Genomic DNA, 6,204 nt, shown 5'->3' on the forward strand with positions numbered 1-6,204 from the left:
GTGTATTAATAGTTACACTTTTTAAAGAAATTTATATATGAATAGAGAATAATGGATTGATATTTGATAGTATTCAACATTCTACACCTACTAATATAAGAATTTTATACACTTGAGAGTCTATTATCCACCATAAACTTTCAATTATTATTAAATTTTCAATATATATATATATAAATATTGCATTGATAAGATATAAATATTTCTCTAATATGGTAAAAGCCATGTACCAATCACACTTGTTTCTCATTCATTTTGGATATCAATGGTTCATCTCTCTAATCTGTATTTTTTTTACATAGAATTGAAAACCTCTCAGGCTTGTGTCAAAACAGTGACTCCTCAATGGCCGAGTCAATTGGATTGAAGAATCCAAAATTAAATTCATAAAGCGCATATGAAAAATTGCCGACACAATCCATGAAAAAAAAACAATGATAGTTTTGACATTTAAAGTTATTTTAAAAAACCATTAAATTGTGTAAAAACTTGATAAAATATAAGTAACCAATTAATGCCACTTTGGTATTATCTATGTATCTATTACATATGTAATAAAAAAAACTCCCTCATGACATGTGTTAATATTTCAAGCCCTCATGACATGTGTCAACCTCTCATCAAACCTAAAGGTCCTCATGACATGTGTCAATCTCTCAAGAACTCCATCATGACATGTGTCAATATCTCAAGCCATCATGACATGTGTCAATCTCTTAAGCCATCATGACATGTGATTTATTTAAAAATAAAATGAATATGATTACCTATACAATATTAAAATATAATGTTACTATAGCAATATTAAAATAATAATATGAATCATAACATATTGTTTGTAGCTATTTTAGAGTTAAATAATATTTATTTTTATACTAATCTTATTTTAGAATCAAATAATAATGAAATTATAAATTTATTGATGATTATTTGATTAATAGGATATTACTAACTATATCATGTTATGTATGTGTAAAAAACAATGTTGAGAAAGTCGAGCAAGATGTTAAACCAGTAGTTGACCCATATTAAGTTTATCCGGTTTAAACAGTTAAATCGTATTGTTTGACTGTATGATTTTATATATAATTAATAATTTTTAACAATATGAATGCACTGGTAACATATATGGTTTTAACCATGCGAATGTACGAGCAACATACATATTCTTAATCATAAATGCACATGTAATATGTATTCTTAATCATGCGACAAAAAATATCGTCCCATATAAATGCACGGATAACTTGTTAGTTGTTAATAGAAAAGGTATCCAATAAAGTAGCAAAATCATTTGGCATGAATGCAAATATAAAGGATAATTTTGGAATAAAGAATTTATGCATGTTCTATTACTTAATTATCATTAATCACATGATAGAGTATCCATTGTCTTAAGGCCCAACCATGGTAAAATCAAACTCATTCAATGATTTCATAGTAGAGTAATTTAATTATTTTAAGCATTGTGTAACTCTTGTAAACATCTCTTAGTTAGTAAATTGTTTTAAACTTCCCTAGTTGTAACATTTGATCAAATGTATGGTCTAGATTACTTGTCAATTATAAGTTGTATCTATATTTTCTGCATCGAGTGTTGATACCGGTAGTTCCCACAATATTCTATAACTACACACTGCTAAACATTTAAATCTACTCATTTCTCAAACAATCTCGTTTCCCATTGTGGTGGGCAATGATGCACAATTTTTCTGCACAGAGTTTTGTGACAATACTCCAATCACATTACAATAACAACAATTTACCATTCCCTTCTACTTGCTGCCAATAAGAGGTGTTGACATTGTTCTTGGAATTGATTGGCATGGAGATATATTATTTCAAAATTTTCAATACCTTCTATACAATTTACTGTTGAATATAAGATTATCACCCTCACTAGCGAATCCACTCATTGCTCCCTACATTCTACCATCCATCAAATTACTAGACTTTTGCATCCAGACAACATTACTACCTTTCATGCTATCCCCATTATCTCACCATATTCCTCTAATCCTACTCAACATACACAACCTTATATTCAAACACTGCTAAATAAATTTGATTCCATCTTTAAAACCCCAATTGAACTACCAACAAATAGACCTCATAATCATTATATACCTCTACTTCCTAATTCTACCATAGTAAACATAAAACCATACTGATACCCTCATACCCAAAAAGAAATCATGACTCTCATGTTGAAGGATATGCTATAGATAGGGATTGTTGCTCCTAGCACTAGTCCATTTTCTTCACCAGTCTTGCTAGTGCACAAAAAGGATGGAACTTGGCGTTTTTATGTCAATAATCAGACATTGGATTCTATCACTATTTCTAATCATTTTCCTATCCCAATGATCGATGAATTGCTATATGAATTAGGCGACGCCACAATTTTTCCAAAATTAATTTAAGCTATATGTACTACCAAATTCGGGTCAACCCACCAGATACATATAAAACAATTTTTCGTACATTTGATGGACATTATTTTTGATTATGTCGTTTTGCCTCACTAATGCTCCATCTACTTTTTAGGCTGCTATGGATGATCTGCTTCGCCCTCACATGTAGTAGTTTATCATAGTAATTTTTTATGATTCTGATTTACAGTGCCAACTTACAAGATCATCTTCATTACCTAGATGTTGTGTTGAACCAATTATCTTCCAACAAGTTTTATGAAAAATTGTCAAAGTGTGTTTTTGGTGTTGATTCGATTACCTATTTGGGGCATATAATTTCAGTCGAAGGTGTTCAACAAGATCCGGACAAAGTTCAGGCAGTTTTGTCATGGGCGACACCCCATTCACTCACAGTCCTTCGGGGATTCTTGGGCCTAGCCAGATTTTATCACAAGTTTGTAAAAACTTATGCTATTGTCGCTGCTCCTTTGATCATATTGCAATTCAATAATATATTACAATTCATTAGTGAAATTGTTTAAAAATTGTCACCTTCTTTATTCTAAGTATCCCTCATCACCCACCTCAGCCTTATCATCCATTCCGCCAATATCACCCATAGCACCATACTCTTTGACTAAAACAAGGGCATACTCAATAATCGGAATATCATATAGGTTTTGGATATATGTCAATCTTAAATTTTAGGACCTCACCTTACCTGCTCATGCGGTATGGTCTAATCTTGAGCGGACGTGAATATGATCAGTCTCATTAGTTCTAGCATCGGTTTCGTGCTAAAAATTAGACATAAACAAAATTTAGGACCAGGTAGGGACGAACATAGCTTAACCTAGCTCATGGTCACTACTTATCATGTTTGTATGAGTCTCTATTCAATTGTGTGCATAGTAATGATATCTATTTGATCGAAAGTATCATTGATTCTCTAATTTTTTATCATATATACAAATTAAAAAATATATACATATATCATTTTATATGTCAAATTACATATTCATAAGTAATACTAAAACTTATCTAAAATGATTATACATTATATTTAATCGGGTATAAGATCTCGTTTGAGTTCAAGTCTTATCCGACTCGACCCGACTAATGTTCACTCTTAATCCATATAAAATAGCCCTCTTTTATGTCATCAATTATAATTAATATATGTTGATATTGATTCTACACACTTTCAATAAAATACTAATATATTTATGAATGAACAATATAATGAAATAAATACTACATTTAATATAATGAAATAACTATTACATTTAGTATATTTATAGGTTCTTCATTCTTATATAGTATTAAACTTTTTGTGGAGGAGGTCGTGGATATGAGTTAGGATGAGCAATATTTCTTAAATTTTCACTCCCGACATTGGTTTCAAGAATTGAGTATTTTTCAAAAATTTCACATTACACTTGAATCTAAATTGTATGTTTGATATCATCAAAGTGTTGCTTAGTGTGTAAGGTCTCATTAGATTTCTAGATATATCAAAATTAGTTATAGCAATAAAATTCGAAATCGTGGGTACTTGTCCAAACCCAACTCAAATTTAACAGGGAAAACTCGTTGTGACTAGATTCAGGTTTGAGTTTTACCCAAGTTTAATTTTCAGGTTCAGATTTGGTATAAGTGATACTCTACCTCGAACTCGCCTCAAACTCGATTATATAATAATCATACAATATATATCATTTTGGAAACAATTTTATGACCTGAAACAATGTGCATAGTAGACTTACGAGTCACCCTAAATAAAACTAAAAAATACATATACAAACATATAAATTTATATATACTTCATACAACATAAACATTTGCAAATATTTTTCATAATATAAAATTATACAAAGGAACAATATTTACAAAACATAAATGCATATATATAATATAAAATATGCATAATGTATAATTTACATACAAAGTACAAAAATAATAATACATATGAATATATATAATAATATACAAAATAAAAATGCATATACATAATAAGAACATGATAATATCTTCTTATATTTGATATACAAATGCATAAATAACAAATATAACAATACTCTCACATTTGACCAAATACATATGCATATTCCATGTTTAAACTTTATCAAATAATGTCTGTGAGCCGCCCATTTTGCCTGTTTGAAATGTTATCAAGCGAATAGGACATGATGAACATACATTTAGGACATATTGACATGTTTTTCATGTCTTGTCAGTATGGGGAGCGAGTCACATGGATTATGTTCAAATATCCAATAGTACCCATAACCTATATGACGAGAAATTAACTTTAATACTTTATACAAAAAAGAGTAAATACACATTTTAATTAAAGATGGTAATGAGTTTGGATGAGTCTGAGTAGTGCATTACCTAGACCCATCCCGTTACTTTATTTTTTTGATCCAAACTCGCCCTAGACTTGTGTTAATACCTGTTGGGTCTGCTACCCGTGTATCTTTTTGTACATACCCAATGGATATGTGGGTACGTACAAGTTCAAAAATATTAAAAATAATTGTGAGAAATTTATGTAATTGTGTGTTTGTTTCCTACAATCTTATATGTTATTTAATCAATTAACAAGAGAAAAATTACAAAATATAATTAAAGTTTTAAACATAATTTAAATTGTCTATTAAAAATAACTCATTTTACTCAAACAAACATAAAAAGTAAAGTCATTACTTCAACATTATGATGTGATGAAAAATTGATTTAGTAAGAACTGTATATCAAATATAACATTATATTGCACATATGAATTAACAACATAAAATGGTATCACACTCATTGACAATATAACATCATTGTTTAACAATATTAAGAATTATATTTATGACTTAATATGATATTACAATTATGAATTAACAATATAAAAAGACAATAATGATTAACATAATATTACAGTTATGTTGTTTTGATATATATATCCGAAGTACCTACAGGTTTAAAAACACGGACCTAAACCCGACTCATTATGGGTATTCTGAGTTTGGGTAACCGATATCATCCTTAATTTTAGTCCAAGTGAGTAGTAGAGAGAATGGAGGAAGCAATAAAAGTGGGCTGAAGATGGCCCAAAAGAATCTCAAATCGTTTCCTGTTTAGTTGACACAGATCTGAATCTGCTTCTTCATCTTGATTCCATTTTGTGTGATAAGATCTGAATCAATCAATCACTGAAACAAACAACAATGGAGAAATCATGCACTCTCATTGTCCACTTCGACAAAGGTACCCCCGCACTCGCCAACGAAATCAAAGAATCTTTGGAAGGAAACGACGTCGCTGCCAAAATCGATGCATTGAAGAAAGCAATCATGCTTCTCCTCAACGGTGAAACCATTCCACAACTCTTCATCACAATTATCCGTTATGTCCTTCCTTCTGAGGATCACACTATCCAGAAGCTTCTCCTTCTCTACCTTGAGATCATTGATAAAACTGATTCTCGTGGCAAGGTTCTCCCTGAAATGATTCTTATCTGTCAGAATCTTCGTAACAATCTTCAACACCCTAACGAGTATATTCGTGGTGTTACTCTCCGATTCCTATGCCGTTTAAACCAATCAGAGATCGTTGAGCCACTCATTCCTTCAATTTTGTCCAATCTCGAACACCGTCACCCTTTCGTCAGGCGCAATGCAGTCCTTGCAATTATGTCTGTCTATAAACTCCCTCAGGGAGAGCAATTGCTTGATTCCGCGCCGGAGATCGTTGATAAGTTTATCTCAACTGAGCAGGATCCTTCCAGTAAGCGCAATGC

Source organism: Lupinus angustifolius, chromosome LG06 (genome assembly GCF_001865875.1).
Source record: "Lupinus angustifolius cultivar Tanjil chromosome LG06, LupAngTanjil_v1.0, whole genome shotgun sequence".
NCBI lineage: Eukaryota > Viridiplantae > Streptophyta > Magnoliopsida > Fabales > Fabaceae > Lupinus > Lupinus angustifolius.